The 20008-nt window shown below is 27.7% G+C and overlaps 1 protein-coding gene across 1 annotated transcript in view; it reads right to left on the minus strand.

Moving 5' to 3' along the window:
- The window catches only part of LOC129960955 (serine/threonine-protein kinase 32B-like), a 108552-nt gene that overhangs the window by 72006 nt on the left and 16538 nt on the right, over positions 1-20008 (minus strand). The gene's annotated exons all lie outside the window — the stretch shown is intronic.

Raw genomic sequence — 20008 nt, forward strand, 5'->3', positions numbered from 1 at the left:
TAAACTCCTGCACCGCACCAGCTAATAAGATTGTTAACAGGGTTGTATTACTTCATTTTGATGACGGTTAGTACCTCTGTATGAGCATTGAATGAATGAACCTCTCGAAATAGGACTATAGTGCGTTCATTTCCGTGACTGTTTAAAATTTTATTGTAGCTGCTTACTGATTCAAACTACCCTAAGTCCTTTGGAAGGGTGGAGGTAGTCTTTCATAGTTATGATATCAGATTACAAATGATAAAGCTTGATGTATAGCCTATGGAATTGAAAAACAGTCCAATTTTATTTTTATTGGCACACAGAAGCTATTATTCTTTTAAACTGCTAACAAGTGTTAAACGTAAACTTGGAAAAGCATGCCATTTTTTTTTTTTTTTTTAGTGCGACAAAAATCTTTTTTTTTAATAATATTAGGATCAATTTATACTCATGCGATATACTGAAAACACGCTGAATCAATTTATAATTTGATTCTATTGTGCATCCTGTAGGACCTGATGTGTATATATGGTATCACAGTATAGAGAAAGACAATGTAAAATTTAAAATATCTAATCGCGGGTGATATTTCAATGGTTTTAGTATAATTTCTTGATACTGATTCTAAAATTGGAAATATTTTTATAAGATTTGCTTTATTGTTGTGTGAAAAAATGAATATAAGATATGCATGCAATACTCCATTTGAATTGAAACTGTCTCAATAATAAAATTTAAAAATTGCCTTAAATCAGTTTAATCCGAAAAAGAAATCAATGTGTAAATCAGAAGATAAATCAATGCATAAATCGCATGAAATCAGTAACAAATGTGAACTAAAAATTAAAACAATACGAGTGAATGAAATAAAAGAGTAAATTTCAACTTATCAAAATAGACCAATAATAATAGCATACTAAAATAGCTTCAGTACCCCAAAAAGAATACATTATAATGTTGCATTCAGTCCAATGAGATAAAGTAATAAAGCTCACTAAATTATTTGGTTCAATCACTTCATGGAAAAGCATTTCTGATAAGATTTATAAGTAATGTAAGTTTACGCAAGGAAGAGTATGTTTTCGATGCTTTGGAAATTATAATATTCCAACAATCTAAGGGGCGAAAATTACATGAATAATTTGCACGGTATAGAAATACAAATTATTCAATAGATTTTCTTCAAATTTTAATCATAATTATTATGAAGCATAAGGAAGATTTTAAAAGTGGAAAATAATTAAATAGCTAATTTTTATCAAATTATAAAATTTTTTTTCCTCTATATAGAAAAAGATTTGTTTTATTTTCTGTGTTATCATTCATACTGAATAAGAATATTAGATATTTTAAATCAATTTATTTTTTGCAACATGGTTATCATTCGCTGTGTTTAATTCATTTTTTAAGATTCTTTAAAAAATAATTGCCGTAGAAGATTGACTTTTGGAATTTTTTTTAATCGTTAGGTAAGGTAATGATTCTTCAAGACGCTTCGAAATCAAAAGGTATTTGGTGCAGGTGATACCCAAATCAAATTTCATTTAATAACTTTTTAATCACTTTAATCAAAATAAAGTTGTCTACAACAGGAGGATTTGCGTAATATAATATTATGTATTTTTATAGTAAAAAATTAATATATAAATATTAAAAAACTGCATGCTATTACATGCGTGTTAGCATCCTAATGATAATATAAAAAATAATTTCACTTTCTCGTTTTTGTCGTATTATTAGTACTTTTAATTTTAATTCATGATTACTGACATATAAAGTAAGTAAGTCTTGGTGAAAGATCTGTGGTTACTAAACAATTATTTATTACCGAAAGGCATGGAAAAATGTTCATCTTGAGCAACGTTAAATATATTAGGTATTAACTTATGAATTATACTGAAGTCCATTCAGGATATAGTGATTTCAACTTTCATAATTTTTTGTGAAACTTCATGTACACAAAAATATTATTGAAACTTTATTCTTTTTCCGGCGGTCTATACATATGTTGTACCACTTAGAATTTCATTCACACCGCTATCAATCTCTTTTTCCCTGATTACTTAGCAGAGAATCCTGCCTTTTTATGCTGTTACATTACCCGATAAAGTTCTGCCCTCATATCTTGTTACACTATCCGATGTATGATGGATAGACTTATTGCTGATACATTGATGGATAGACCTATTGATGGATAGACTTATTGCTATAGATAAGATTAGATAATCGCAAGAAATATTTCTCAAATATCATTATACTTGATTAACCTCGATACTTTTCTAATGATTTATTAAAATTTTCCCATTGAATTCTTCAAAGTCATCTGACTGCATGATCGTGAACAACAGAAAAAATAAAATAACAAACAAAACTAAATAACAAATATTCAATGAGCTATTTAGTCATAACTACATAGAATTGAATGCATAGCGATAATGTGTCTTATAAATTTGAATGTTGTAGCTTTCGTGCCATTTTCCATCATAATGAGAATGTTTTAGCATTCACTTCCAAGAAGATGCAACTAATTATTTTTTAACTTTAATGAGTCCATTGTTTGTTTATTCTATAAAATAGCTTTCCATCTTTCATACTAAAATTAACATCACTTAAATTCCGAATGATTAGCAATTAGCCATTAATATCGGTCAATGTATATCATCAATTTTTCATATACTCACATAAAAAGTTTTTCTTAGTGTTTAATTGCCAGAGTTGATAAACCACTTTAAAGTTGTTAATGAAAATTTGACATTTAAACTGGAAACCAACTATATTTTAAAGCACGGTATTTGTTTCATATAACACATGAAATAAACGATTGCTCAAAATAAGGGATTATTCTAAATATATCATAGTTTGAAGAAATCAATATATTCTTTAAAAAAAATAAAACTTTTTATACTCTTTCATATATGATTTTCCTGATTACTTAGAAAATAACTTTTTTATGACACTTATATATTTTTTTCTCCAAACCAATCAAAAACTTCAAGACAAAACTTTATACGATGTGATGAAATATTTTAAAATGGTACTGAACCATTTTGGGATAGAAAAAGGAAAAAGAATTTCCAGATACTAAAAAAAAGTCCAAAAGAATTTCCGGATACTAAAAAAAAAGTCCAAGGATCGTTTATAGACAAAAGTAATTGAATCGCTTAGTAGAAATTTCTTTTTTTCACTTCCGTTACACGATAACGATATCCGACAAACTTGAAGTAATCACGTGAAAAAAGAACCCAGCGAAGCTTCACTATACCTTTTCTTTGTTTTTGCATTGAACAAATGTTCGAAATGTCTTATTCTTCCCACTTTTCTCTAAACTTAATCTATTTAGAAACTAATAACAACAAAGGTTCAGTTGTGGTTTGTGCTGAAGAAAATAGCAAGCAGTTAATAAGCAATTATTCGTAATTATAATTTCGGAGAAATTTTTACAAAATGCTGGGTAAAATTTTCCTTATTGTGTTCCAAAAGTGTACAGTTTCCAATTTTTTCACTGTTTCTATTTAACTGTTCTAGTTCTATCTATAGTAACTCCGGTCTTCTGTAACAGCTTGTTTCCATAAGTTATTGTGAGTCCATTTAGGGTCAACAGAAGTAAATTTCATAAGAGAATTAAAAGAGCACTAATTGTAATGGAACAAAACACTTTATTGCTAAGAGAAGCACATTTCTCGTACTAAATTTAAACAGAATTATCATCCACGTTAAGACATTTTTTCACAATTATGCACCACACCTCTCTGTATTGAAGAACGATTGCCACTTGAGATGATAACCAATGTTAACATCATGTTATCAGAGTCGACCGAGGAAAAAAAATCTTAAAGTCACAATTATGTGCACCACAAAGTCTTAAAGTGGCAAAAAGGCATGAAAATTGGAAAGAGCGAGATATGCACTGTAAAGTGAAAAGGGAATATTTCCCAATGACAATATGTAATTTTTTGCATTATAGCTGCCATGATAACACATCTTCCATAACGATTCTTCTAAACATTGTTTCAATCGTCTAAGAATCATCTACATCTCTGTCTTCCCTAATAATGATGTTTCTTCCTTGCAGGTGGCTCAAAATATACGACTCTTATGAGCACTCTTGCGTTTGAGGCATACTTTCTGCGTAAATTACTAATGGAACTTATTTTTTGAATAATCTATGTAATTCCTTTCTTAAAATAAATATTTTTAGCTTCTGTGCATCGTGTTTATCGAGACCATGCATCACTGTGATACAGGTAGAATCTAAAACCAATAACGAAATATTTTTAATGGTCTATTCCATTAGTGTCGCAAATTGCTTTTCATAAAAGAATTTCTTTGAATGGTTCAATGAATCATTTATAAATTAATATCACATTCATTAAGAAAATTCATTTATTGCTGAATTTCTTATTCATATTACAAGTCCAAGTATATAAGAAAGAGAAAATTTAAATTTTCATGGAGCACGATACTCAGATGAAAGAGAAAATAGGTAATCTATTTTTATGATAAAAATGAATAATCTTTTATACTATTGATAACATAAAAATAAAATCAACTCGAAATTATATAAAATATCTTCAGTCTGTAAATGAATCTGTGGATCTTCTAAAAACTTTTAACCCGTAAACAATGGTGAGACTTTCTGTTTTGAAGTATATTATGATTTAAAAGATTCAAACCATTCAATATTGTTTGAAAAAGTGAAATAAATAAATGGCATACTTGATGAAAAGGACATAAGAAGGAGCATTTAAAATTTAAAATTATGTGAACTTCTAGCAATTTGAGCTTTCAACTCGATCTTTTTAGAATGACTCTAATTTTACTGAAATATTTTGGGGAAAACTCTGTGTGCTGGTTAAGTTCGATTTTTTTCTTCTTTTAAACTTAGTGTTTTTCGCAGTAAATGCACCTGTAATCAAGTAGAGTAGGAATTTTAATCTCAAACAAATGAATAAGGCTTCAAATAGTTAAAAAGCGGAAGAACGTAGGCAGTTCTTTTATTTTATTCCCGTCTAGGTGAAAATTACATTTGAAAAGCACGTGGAACCTAAAAAAGCCAGCAAAAGAGAAAAAAGCAAAAGTGCTAAGGGAATAGCAGTAGATAAAAAATTTTCTTGGAGAATATTCGTGCATTTCTTATCTATGCAAAAATATAGAAAATTTTTGTATCTCCTTTAATATTTAAATTTCCCTCATTAAGAAAGAGAAATGATGAAAAAATTCAAATTAGTGTTACAAGGTTGTTTCTGAGAATTTAATTACACATATAGGTAATTGAATTACATATTACACACAAATAGAAAACTTTCGGATAAATGCTTTCAAACAACCTTCTACAATCGGAACTACTGTGTGCTTAGTTTCTGTCAATAGTATGGTCATTAAATTCTGTATAGATTTATTCATTTTTAAAACTAGGGTTGATTTAGAAATTATTTCAAACAACTATTTCATCTTTCTTTGTAGGTTTAAAGATTCTGGTGATTCTGAAAGAATGAAAAATTTTGCTAAATGATAAAATTATTTTTATTTGAAATTTAGGAGAAACATGCGAATAATAAGATTATTTTATGTAGTGTCACTTTCATGCTATAATTTTTTAAAAAATTATGATAATTAAATTAACCGAGTTGTGTCATGTTTCAATTTTCATACAGTTAATATAGGATAAGGTATGGTCTTCTGTAGAATTTCAGCCTTGTTATTACCTTCCTCTTTTTATTTTTCTATAAAAATTATTGAAATCTATATGATCAGAGTAAAAAATTCTGAATAAAATTTAAAATGAAATTTTAAATAAAAAAGCCTGTAACTACCTTTGGTAAAGCCTTTAACTGTCAATATTCTTTTTAAAAAAATCTTTCCTTTTTCAAGTCAAAAATATTATAAGTTATTATTTTTATAAATCACTGTTCAAAATTAATATAAAAATTTAAATTTAGGGTTAACTGAAGAACATGTAATGCAGTACTTAAGGACGCACATGATTCATATGCAAAGAAAAATCGAATTTCGTACCAAAATTAAATTTCATATCAAAATATGACATTTTTATCAAAGTACGAATTCTGTATAAAATATAAAATGAATTAAAAATCTATCTACATTAGTATTTAAACATCATCATTACTATATAAAATTACCTCATTCCGCATTACCTAAAATTATCTCATTTTTTTAGTATATAAACTTGGTTATTATTTATATGTGTTATATTAAAACGTTTTTATAATAGAGCAAGAAAATTAGGAATGATATTCATTTTTAAAAAAATTTAATCATGATATTCACAAATCATAAAATTTAGTTTTAGTATGAGTTGAAAATTTTATTACTGCTTACAAATAACACTTAATAATATGGGGGAAAAAAACTCTGAATGAGGTTTTTTCGACTTTTTCATACTTCTACAATATCGTGCGTTTTGAGTTTAGCTTCGGTATATCGGTTTCGTATAGTACGAGTTTTTCGACTGAACCCGAAATTTTATGAGGATTTGCAATTTCAATCACGTGCTGAAATTCAACACTCCAGCTAATTGCACTTTTCAGCTATTTATATGCATAAAGTGGCATTATGACAATAAGACCACTTTCTGGTAGATGTGGTCCCAAATTTAATGCATGTTTTCAATTTATATGTGTAAAAACATATTCCAAATTCCATTCATCTAGCTTATGTTTTTGACTTGTAGTATTCACATGCAGAAGAAAGAATAGATAGATTTTTTATTGATGATTTCGTTCAAAATTTATTAGAAATCTATAATTTTAATGTAAAGATGTCATGTCAATTTTAATTTGTTTAAATCTTCCTTTTTTGAATTAACATGTTGACAGACAGTTTGATATAATTCAAACCATCGAAATTTTTATTTCTCACCGATACAATATTTTCGCTTTATGCTTCATATACAAGAAAATAAAAGTAACAAAATTTGCGCAAAAGCTTGAAATTTGTGGGAGTCTCAAATATCTTGGATTTTTTGTTTAATCTAACAAATAAGATTACTTAAGATATATCCCATTTCCTGCCTATACTTTTTCATGGCATAATGTCTCACGTGACTTAATTCATTAAAATGCGCCTATTCAGACGATACCGTAAGAAACATAATCATTAAATTATTCCTCTGAAATTTCCTTCATAATTGTTGCAGAAACTACCCTTAAAGATAATTTTAACCAGGAAAAGTCATCTCTGCAACTAGAATGTGTTGCTTATATTTAATAAACACATCGGCTTAAAAAGTAATTAACCCGTCCAATAACATGCGATCCAGTGTCTAATTATACAGCGCATATTTAGCATCAAGTTACTCGAAGCTTTTAGCTTAATTTATTCTTTTCTATATTCATATGATAGACCATCAAGTTAATCTAGGATTAATATATCCGGAAAAAGTCGTTCCTAGGTAGATGTATCGCATATTAACGGAACATCCTTTTGTATCGGAAACAAAAGGACCTCAGCAGAGGTTTCGAAACATAAAAAAAGCTTTGAAGATATTAGAAGTTCTTTCTTTATAAGGAACATTATAGAATTTAAAGCTTTAGGGTAAAAACTGTGAATTCAAAAGGAAATCCCTTAAAACAAAATATGTGGAAAGTTTCGAAAAAAAAAAACCCAAAAACATTAGATGGTGGGTTATATTCGAGATTTCAGACAAAATATTTACGAACAGTGTTCTTCAGTATGTTTAACGAATTATCTGCAGTTCTGTAATATTTTTATAGTAATAATTTCTTCCATTTTAGTCATAAATCCTCTGCCCTGACCTCGTGGCAGAGTATCTGGTTCCGGATTTCCGGTTCGCGGATTAAAGAACCGATTTCTCAAAATATCTATCCTATGTTTATGTTCACATTTAATCTGTTTGGGTCAAATTTATCCCTGTTGACGGAATGCGAAAGCCTGAAAAAAAAATGTTGCCGGGGCGATTATAGCCCTTTTTAACTGCTAATGACTGGAAATTGCGACATCCAGCTTAACTGAATGGTTGTGTAGCTTCAAATAGGGCATTAATCTAAATAATCTGAACTTTAGGTTGTGATGGAAATCAATTTGCGTCCATTAGTTAGTCCAATTAGCGTAACGATTATTTATTAGACTTGGACAAATTTAAAACATTAATTTCAAAATTATATACAAAACTCAGAAGAAAGAAATGTTCAATAGCAGAATATTCGTTGTTCACTCGTCCTGCACTGAAAGTTTTCAGCTCCATATGGCTCTGCTTTTACTACCTGAGACAGTCAGTTACAGTTAATGTCACCAGAGTGATTTCAGCTCTCCTCCCTCCCTTGGTCTCAGAATGTGGCTTTTTGAAATAGATGTGAGTTAAGTTATAAAACTGCTGACATTACGAATCGGTAAGTCTAAGCAAACCAGCCAGAGAGTGCTCCTCTCGACTTTCTCGTCCCGCTGGTGTAATGGGGAAGTTTGAAAAAAGGGGTGTCAGTTTAGGTGTCGTCCTTATCATCTGAACACGGTTAAAATTTACTAGGTCTGTCCCAAAATAGCCCTAGTGTTACTTTTAAAACGGGAAGTTAATATAACTAAACTAAACACTGTTTTCTAGTGCTTGCACAACAAGGTGCAGTCTGTATAATCATTGTGAAAAAAATCGAATATGTATTGTGGGCATCCTCTGAACCATTTTACACTGATCAAAAATTATGAATACTAAATTTCATTTACCTAATGTGTTGCTTTTTTTCATTTATCGTGTTTACTAACACATGAAGATATAAACTAACATACAGTTTACCAGTTTATAGATTTGGTGTAAAATGTGATACACACCCTCAAATCCTGTGATAAAACCATATTCTAAATTTCGTCTATGTCGTTTATTGTATTTCTGATTTATCGCTTTCATAAATGGGTAGGCATGCAGACTATCTCCTCCCAAATTTAGATCAAAATTTTATTCAGAAGGACAGTATTTATGTATTGGATCATATACCAAATTTCATTCATCCATCTACCAATCTAATAAATCGTTTACACACTGTATAATTCAGTCTGAAACAAATCTATATATCTGCCGGAAAATTATGATTATTACAGTTATTTCTCTTTGTATAACTCCTATAGGAGAAATTAAAGGCTAAGAAAGATGGAAATAGAATAAAAATGAGATGAAGTATTAAATAATTACATTTCAAAGAAGAATATATACTAGTATTATAACTCATTTTTGAAGTTAAACATGCTAGAAATACAAGCACAACGCTAAACTATGTGAACAAAATGCAGAAAAATACTTTTAAGTTACAATTTTTTTTTTTTTGAAAACTACGACTATATTACATAATTACATACTTTGAGAACATTAAAGTTTAATTTTTGTTTAAATTAAAAGATTATTATTTGAAATATGTTATCATCAAGAATTTCAGTCCTATCATGCATTAATGCTATTGAAAAAATACGGCATTTCTAGCTTAATTTAATCAATACACCATCAATGTGAATGAATTCTCTCAGTTCTCGAAGTTCTCAGAATTCTCTGCATTTCAGGAGTAAAGAGATTGCTCGAACCATTTTTGAAATACCAGTGCGTTTGCATTCTCTATTTAATAAGGATGAGCATAATTAATGTCAAGGTATTTGCTTGGAAATGGCATTCCTTTTCAAAGACGCCGTCTTACTCGAGGGCCAATATATTTAATGAAGTAATACGCACTTTACATTTTAACACTATTTAAGAAATTTCAATAGCAATATTAATTATCACTGTACAGTGGGAATATGATACTAATATTATTAATTATCAAAAATTGTGTACATTATTAACGAGCTTTTTCTTTATATTAAGAAGGAAATCAATTTTCAAAAGTTATAGTCAGGAACGAATAAATTGGAGCTAAAATAAAATAAAAAAAAACAATAATTTTACCATATGTTGTTATCATATGTTACCATATGTTGTTATCATATGTTACCATATGTTGTTATCATATGTTACCATATGTTGTTATCATATGTTACCATATGCTTGATATGTTTACCATATGTTGAATTACCATATGTTGAAAAGAAAAGATTGATGCAAATGAAGGCCTATTAGTATATCGCTTCACTTTTTATCTACAATAGATGGTTTTGCGCAAATTCAGCACGTTGCTTTTTAGAAAAAAATGACAAGATCTTCCGTTTTGCAAATACATAATAATTCATGTCAATAGAATTTTTGTACGTATTATTCAATTAGAAGGAACTTTCATAATGACTCTTTTACTGCTTCGACACTCATCGATTATATAAATTCCATCATATTTAACATTTAACAATCTGAACAAACATGAGGGAATTATAGCTAAATTAACCTCATGTGAATTTAGCTATAATTCCCTCTTGTTTATTCATCTATAATTCACAACTATTGTTTAAGAAACTATTATCTGGATATAACAAAAAGTACCAATTAGAGCAAGGCAATTTCAGGAATTACAAAAGTGCAGTAAAAATATGAATTGCTAAGTGTAAAGATCTCAGTGTTTAAGTGGAATAGTAAAAATCAATAAAGTTTTATAAAATGCACTTTTATTTGATCTTTACAGAAAAAAAAGATTTTTTTTTTTTATCAAAACTCTGAAATGAAAAAAAAAATTGTAAAAATGTTAGGTAACAATTGAAATACTATAAGAAAATTATAGTTTAAATCACATTTAATACTTTAATGATTATTGAGAAATTTTCTTTCATTTGATATGGCTTAAACTCCTAGTTGTACGATCCTTATTTATAAGAATTGCTAAAATGTATCCTATACTATAAACGTATACAGTGCTATATGTTTTTACGATTCTGTTTTGACCGATATATTTTTAATTTATAAATTCGCTATTTGTTTTTCAATGTACTTAAAAATTGTGTTTTTAATTTAACTTTATTATTTTACACATTTTATTTTCTAATACATTTCTCTTGTGAATTTAGCTATAATTCCCTCTTGTTTATTCATGTATAATTCACAATTATTGTTTAAGAAACTATTATCTGGATATAACAAAAATTACCAATAAAAGCAAAGCAATCTCAGGAATTACAAAAGTACAGTAAAAATATGAATTGCTAAGTGTAGAACCCAATATTTAAGTGGGATAGTAAAACTCAATAAAGTTTTATAAAATGTACTTTTATTAGATCTTTACAGAAAAAAATAATTTTTTTTATCAAAACTCTGAAATGAAAAAAAAATTGTAAAAATGTTAGGTAATTATTGAAATACTATAAGAAAATTATAGTTTAAATATCACATTTAATACTTTAATGATTATTGAGAAATTTTCTTTCATTTGATATGGCTTAAACTTCTAGTTGTACGATCCTTATTTATAAGAATTGCTAAAACGTATCCTATACTATAAACGTATACAGCGCTATATGTTTTTACGATTCTGTTTTGACCGATATATTTTTAATTTAAAAATTCGCTATTTGTTTTTCAATGTACTAAAAAATTGTATTTTTAATTTAACTTTATTATTTTCCACATTTTATTTCTAATACGTTTCATGATTCATTGTTATAAATATTGTGAAAACTTGCATTAAATTGTTTCTCAAATTTTCTATCAGATGGAACCTATCATATGGAATCAAAACTTAATTAAAATTAATTAACTGATAATAAAGATCTGAATTTTTTTACATATATTGCACTGCCATCGCTAATTCTCAGCTTTATAAATTTTTAGATATCTAGTGCATCAGGAACTGAATGAAACGTCGACTGCAAAATTTCACCTTTGCAAATTTTAAGTTTTTAAGTTTTAAAAACTCTTTTTATTCGTAATAAAAATTAAATCTTATACATTGAGTTTGCAGCTTATTTCTATATTTATCATTCCACATTGTCCACATTGAAATTTTATCACGTTAGTGCCACGACTTTTGAATAATTAAGAATTTTCTGAATTACTTTGTTTTCTACATAATAACCATTGGAAGTTAATTAATATAGGAAGTACAACATGCCGGGTTATTTTGTTTAAATGATTTTTGTTTTTCGTTAAGATTTTTAAGTCAAAACGCTAACAATGAAATTCGATTGAGAAGAAAAAAATACATTTTCTTTTAATTCCAAAACAAAAATTTTAACACTTTTTTTTTTTCCTCGGAAAGTATTTGAAAAACATTTTTCTCAAAAAAATAAAAAATGGCTTAAAATATGAAGAAATTTAATGCAGTTTATGAAGATTTGTTAATTAAAAATCAGGGAAAATCGTAATTATTCCTCTGTGTGATTACAAATATTCCTGGCAAAAAGAGACATTTTTTCTTATAAATTGTTTTGTTAATTACTTATAATTTGTAGTAGAAATTATTTGAACATTGGAATTTAGCGTAGTTTATAGAAATAAAACCTACACAATATATTATCAATTAAAATACTTCCAGTAAAAAAGGCATCTATTCATATTACTCTAGTTTTCAAAAATACTGGGACGCTTGAATCTCTAAGACGAAATATCTCGTCTTTTTCTTTTTAATTAAGAGAAAAACTTTCAATCTACCACGAAGAAAAAGAAAAAAACGTTAAATTCTTACTCTAATACGAAACATCATAAATATTTGAACAAACATTCTTGGAATTGTTAAGTGACGATTCTTCTGAATCTCTTAATCAGTTCTTTCTGGAAACTGGAAATTTTCTGCATTGTTTAACTGCATTCTAAATTAATGGTAAAAAAGGATAACAGTTTAAGCCAAATCACATTTCATGGTAACTGCGTGCAGAGAGCAGACATTTAATTGATTTTTTTTTCAAGAAAAGCTTAAATATATGTAGATTAATTTACGCTTGAGTTAGTAAATTCTCAGTGCAAAATATATATTTTAACTCATGACAAAACAAAATGAAATTAAAAGACAAAGTTTCCATTTGACTTAAATAAAAATGTATTTTAAAAGTTTGTCGAAAACTGGAGGGAATATTAAAGATTTTTTCCGTATGTTTTGGGATATGTGTGTTTGCAATGATTTTTTATCTTAGGCATATAGTTTTGAGTTATTTTTAAACCTTGTGTGTATGTGCTTGCTATGGATGATACTTACACCAAAGATATATACTATTTACTTGTACATATGCGGAATATATTCGTGTGTTTATAATTAATTATTCAATTATTGTAATCCAGTTTTTGCTTCTTTTTTAACCTTTGATGAACATTTGTCTTAGATTACATATATATACAAGATAATTTAACCGTGTGAAACCGTATTGTATGGTAACCGTAACATGATTGAGAACACCCCTATAGATAATTAATTTCTGAAAAAATTGCTTTGTTTTGCACGTAAATTTCAAATAAATAACTATATATACTTTCACGCTGTAATTCTACATTTCAAAATAAGATGATTATCAACTATTAACAAAACTAAATATAATAGGTTCAACGAAAATGTCTCCAAACTCAAATTTTGATTCAACGCTTCTAAACCAAAAAGGAATCAGAAACATTTTGATTCGGCAATGAATATTTTTTTTTATTTTATGATTAGTAATTGCTTGAATATTTCATTCTTCAATTTCATTCAATTTCATAATTTTTTTAGATTTTTCATTAAGTTATTAGAATAAAATTTCTTTAATATAAAATATTTTTCTGTGAACTCTTCTTTTCACTTATGAAATTCTTTTTATTCGTTTTGAGAAAGAATATTCTGAAGAGCGACATACCTTTTTCATTGTCAGAAAGTTCCAAAAAAATACTATATTGATTTTTACTTTACAACAAGAGAAAATTCGTTTTATTGCATTTATATTCCTCTTACTTTTTCAGATTTTCAATTTTTTCAAAAGACTATCACTTATTTAATTTCATCAAAAATAAAATCTTTTGAAATACAATTATGTTGAATTGGTTTATTAGTTTAAATATTGTTTACTGATTCGCCAGAAATGCATTAAGTGTGTTTAACTGTCCTTTAAAGGTGAAACAATGCATTGTTGAAACTAGTTTCCATTATTTTGGATGGAATGAAGGTGCGCACATAAGTTCTTTAAATGCTTCGCTTGAATAATTTGTTAAAAGTAATCTAAAATAAAAATTATGAATATCTTATTTTTAGTATAATATGCAGGATAGTATTAAATGTTCAGAAATTGACGAGTTTTAATATAATCCCTTTCATGTTAATTTTTTATGAGAATTAATAAGGTAACTAATAATAATCAGTAGATAAAAAAAATTATAATAATTTTTTAAAAATACTGAGAATTGTTGAAACATTTTATCATTTATTAATTTTTTTTTCTTATCTAAAGATCAGAAGACGAATAAAGTTGGAGTTAAATTATGAACGAAATAGAATTTAAAAGAATCAATGAAAAAAAAGTATTATAATTAAATGTACAAGAATTATCATAATTACGGAAAGGAATTTTCAAAAAGCATGATAAAACGCTCTCATTGACATCACAATTGATTTTTCCAACCGCGCAACCACTTCACAAAGCCGAAAGGAAAAGATAAGAAGGAAGGAAAGAAATTAGAAAAACAAAATTTTTTTCCGGAGAATTTAATGTGCAAATTATTTAGGTACGATGAGGAAAAACTTTTATTTTGCAACCAATTCCGCACTTTAACGGAACAAATCCATTATTTTACTGATTATCTAGGTAATGTGCTTGCTCATAAACGATTTTCAAGCTTTGACGATAATATAAAATCTGAAAATATGTGCTTGCAAAATGGCTGATCACAGCACTTTAGAGTTTCCTTTACAACTGAGATAATTTAAAAAGATGTTTTTTAATTCAAATTTGATTTTCTTCAAATCAAATATGTATGTTCCCTCCTACTAAATATACCATATGGTTATAATAAAATCGGCTAAAATTATTTCCGAAAAATAATCGGAATATAATCGGAAATATTCGGAAAAATAATCGAAATCAGCAAAAATAATTTTTTTAAAAAAATAAATATCATTCTGTTATAATAAGGATCGGTTACACATGAATTTTTGAAATAAAAATATTTTATAAAACATTAGGCCGAATTTACGACTAATAGAACCATGTTTCCCTATCCTTTTATGCTGATATTCTGATGATTTTTTTTTTTTTTTCAAATTGCGGATCGGGACTGAAGTATCGCATTAAACTCAAGAAATCCCTCACAGCACATTTTCTTATATACATAAAAATTTCTAAGAAAGCGTAATTAAGGAGATCCTTCTTACTTTAGGAAACTCGGTGCCCAAAAATATTTTTTCTGCGGTTTAGACAAAATTTGCTTTGTTTTGAATTGGCTGGATGTAAAATGAAAATTAGGAATTTCAGAATATTTTTCATATTCAGAAGTTTAAAGTTTAAAATTTTAAGCATTTTTTAATAGAACTTTTTAAAAATGTCATGTCTTATTCAATTTTTAATATATTTTCACCGCATTTTCTTGAAGAATCCTTTTAATAAAAACCTTTTAATAGCTGCTTTAATAGTAGATCAATTCTCTAATTTCTTACTTATTTTCAGCAACGGGTTGAGAAAAAAATATTCGGAGGTCGATTTTTTTTTTCTGTCTTAAGGGCCACTTACGTAAAATACGCATCTAAATCATTTGCCCCATAAAAACCGGCATTGAGTTTCCATTCTCTAATAGAAGTAACAGAAATGCCAATTAATATATCTTCAGAGACAGTCACAAAAAATCTAAAAAGTATAAGAATCTTAAGAAGAACGCCTTCGTAATTAGTCTCGAGAAACAACCCGAACAATTCTCTACAAACTGACTTTTAGTGAAATATTTTGTGGAATCTTTCTCGACCCCTGGATTCTATACTCCATAGAGATACGTCTTAATGGCTGTTTAGAGATTTAAAAAAAAAGCACTAACTGCAAAAGTAAGGGGAATGTATAAACGCTCGCTTTTGGAGCAATTAATCTTTATTTGCTTCGAAGAAGTAATTAAAATTGATTTTAGGTCTTCTAAGAATTACACTATTATTGTGGCACTGAATGCACTAAAATGAACTCAACTTCCTAACTAAGATTTCTGTGAAATAGTGATCGTTGTGACAATTATATATTTAAAAAAAAACAGAAAAAAATTTAGAAAATATAAATTAAATAAGATTTTTAACTAGAGAATTTAGAAGAAAAAAAAAACACAAATAAACTAAAAAGAATATATTAGAAATTTGCTAAATGCAGGCATAGTTTATCATCCAAAGGATTTTTGTTTCATTTTATGAAAACTGGAGTTTAATTATAATTCGTATTTTAGAAAGAAATTTTCCTTTCTCTGCTTAACATCTTATTTTCATTAATTTGCATTAAGATGAGTTTAAAAATGAAAATTAGTAACTTTTAAAGTTTGGAATGTTCTTTATAGAAGTGAGTTTCAACAAGACGCTTAAATGGAAATGTTAGTGTTACAGAATGTAATTCAATTTGAAAAAAGGAAGATTTCATTTTTTTATGAGTTAGAATTAGATTTTTGCGTCAGATTTTTCAACAATTGAAGGTAAATGCTTTTTATTTAAAAATATAAATATAAGAAAGAAGCCACTGAGGGATTCATAAATCGAAATTTTTACATAGTGATTTATAATATTTTAAATTAATATATCTTCAAACATAATGAGATATAACTAACGCGAAAATCTGAGAGATATAGAGTTGAACAATTACAGACCAAGTAACACTGCAGAAGATTTTCGTAATTTGCTTTTACTTTTACTTGCATTTACTTCTTACTCATTTTTTTTTTTTCATTATTCTTACTTCAAATGAAGTGTGAATGCAGAATGAAAAGAATGGTGTTTTCATATTTAGTTAATGATTGTGCCATTCATTTAAACCTTCACAGGAAACTTTGGACTAAAATAATAGCACATTCCCACTTTTGAAATATGTCTAAATATCAGAAATCCTATTACCATTTAATTCGAATTTTTCATCCGACCCATTACATCCTGAAACTTTATTTCATGGAAACATATTGCAATTTTTTTACAATTCCAAACGTTTTTGGAACTCCAAAACGTTTTTAAATGAGGATAATTTATTGCACAAACAATTTTTTTTGTACAAAGCTACGGAAATAAACTCAGTAGTACTAGTTTCTATCTCTGAAAATTTATCATTTATATTACAGTTCAAAAGAAGTTTGCTCACTTATATTGCAGTTTTGCTGCTTTCCTCACTTAAAAATAAAATTGCTTTGTTGTTGCTTTTTTAATTTTATAAAATCAAATTTGGACCTAGACCTTTACATCTAATATATAAAGGCTCAAGTTCATAAGTTAAGCTACCAAAAGTGAATGCATTGTATTACTCATGGATTTCTTTTTATACATTTTTCTACAATACCATGATTAGCACCAACATCTTTACTTAATGAAATCTCTTTTAGAGAAATGTATTCTTCCTTAACTTTTTCATTTTTTGACCGCTTTTAAGTTCTGAAAATTCCAAATTAAGGAAATGAATTTTAAAAATAAAGCCTTATTATAGTTAATTAAAGAAAATTATAATAAAAATTATTAATTAGAAATTTTTAATGACGATTTTTAAATCAGTTAAGTTTTTTTTAACTATTTTTGGTTACAAATTTTGAAAAATCTGAGAGAAAAAGATTTGAGAGTTTTTATGGTTTTATCTGGAGTTTCAATCAGCTGTTAAAAATAGCTTCGCATTAGATTACCATTCTCTGCTTGAATTACTAACTGAGTTAGATAAAAGATATTTGTACAAAAGTAAAATTAAATTTAAGGTACCGAGTTTAATTATATTCATCTTTTAATTTATAATTAATTAATCATATAGGGATTTTTTGCTAGTTCTAGGATCGCAATAAGAGTTTTTATTCAAAAATCTTTTTAGGTCAAAATTGATGCTGTAAGCAGAATGGTTTAAGGTTTCCGCGCTATGAAAGATCATTGTTTCACCAGAAGTAGGAAATGACATTGTTCAATACCTTGCTAATATTCTTCAAGCAATACATCCGATGTAATGATTTGAACTAGTTCTTCCTGCTTCTCTGATACACTGCGGAAGTGAAGTTTCTGTAACAACAAAACTAACAGCTAACTGTTTCCTACTAACATTTATGCCATTAAAAATAGTTTATATTTGCCATAGAGGCAATCTGCAAGGGGTATTTCGAAAAAAAATTTGATACTTTATTGCGCAACGAACCTTTATCACAAAGTGAAAAAACACATCTTCATAAGACGGATCTCGATGGGCAAAATAATAATAAAGGAGCAATTACATATGTGCTGAGTACAGAAAAGAAAGACAGAGCAAATCGGAAGAATCGAATACATTCGAGTGCAAACCAGGACAGAATAAAGATGACTGCTGGAAAATATGCCACTCATTCAGCATACTGAACTGCATCATTTGACCTAAGAAATCAAGGCCCTTAAATCGGAGAATTCTATTCTGGAATAACAATTTAAAACTCCTCACAACAGAACACATTCATTGTTTGAGTTAAGAGAGACTGAATTATCAGACCCATTGGCCAAATCTTATACCATCAGATATTCACCTTTTCCCCTGTGTACAAATCGTTTTCGGAGTGTCACTTTGGAAATAACAAAGAGATGACTAGGCAACGGAACTATTCCTGAAATCATTGGGCGCTGATTTTTACCAGAGGGTTTATTGAAATAGATTTCGCGATATGACAAATATGTTAATATCGGTGGCGATTATAAGGAAAAACCAAACATTTGTATTTTGTTATAGAATTTTTTTTCTCACACTATAATACAGATTCTCCGAGAAATAAAGTGATGAAACTTATTTCCAAAAATTCCTTCGTAATTCGACATTCTAAAAAAAGCGAAAATCATAAAAAAAAGGGATTTTGGACAATAAATTAATCTATAGAATTCAGTAAAATCATGATAAATAGTAGAAAGGCTGAAATATAAGCATACATTCCAGAACTAACTTTGCATAACAACAAATTGTAGCTATATATTGTGCTTATATCGATAGACACCCGTAAATTTAAGAAACTAGGCCAATGAAACATAGAAGAAGTTCATATCAGAAGAAGTTGTTCGATTTTTCATCAATTTCATCAGAAAGTGAATTTGTATAAACATAAACTGCTGTACGCATGCAATTATAAAGACTGCATTGAAACAACTCCCAATGTTAATTAATAAAATGTATTAAATACACGACTTGATTAGGCAAACTACAATCGTTGGAAATGCAACAATTTTTGGCAATTTGCTAATACCAATGAAACTAGACCGCAATGTCCTGATGAAGTTCTTCGATTCTTTATTAAATAATCATAGACAAGCGATGCGTTGACAAAAACATTCTACATTAACGCAGCAATTTCATCTGGAGAATTACTTTATCAATATTTGCAAATCACAACAGGTACAACTATCACTGCGATTTGTTGACACTATACAAAACTAGTCCTGTAATTTTTTCATATGGCTATGTATATAGAATATGGAACTGCAATGCTTTTCGATAAAGAAAGGTGCCTTTAAGGTGCTGTGATGACAGAGGTTAATGTTTTTTTTTTCAAACAGAGCTTGAAGCAGTATTTAAAGAAATTTTTAAATTGTATGATTCCGTTATTTGAAAATGGATAATTCAACATCCGAAATTTTCAATATCATTTACGCAGAAATTCATATATAATTTCAAATTTTTTTTAAAAAATTTCGCAGATATTGTATTCTTAAGGACTTTTCTTTCATCCCAAAAACAAATCTTATTTCTCAAAACAGAAAAAAAAAATAATAATTTATTTTGCGAAATTAAACTCGACTCTTCTAAAACATAGAAAAACCATTCTTGAGCACTAAAAGAACTTAATTACCTCAAGATATTATATGCTCAAAGCAAGAATGAAGAGTGACGTGAAAAAATGACAATAAATAGACTACTTTTAAATTTTCTATTCAGAAAAATGCTGAAATTTAATACTGATCGGATTAAAGAATCCGTTAAAAATTTTAATTTCTAACTTTTTCACGGTGTGAATAGACGAAACAAAAAATTTACTTAATCGTTCAAGAAA

Source organism: Argiope bruennichi, chromosome X2, assembly GCF_947563725.1.
Source record: "Argiope bruennichi chromosome X2, qqArgBrue1.1, whole genome shotgun sequence".
Classification (NCBI taxonomy): domain Eukaryota; kingdom Metazoa; phylum Arthropoda; class Arachnida; order Araneae; family Araneidae; genus Argiope; species Argiope bruennichi.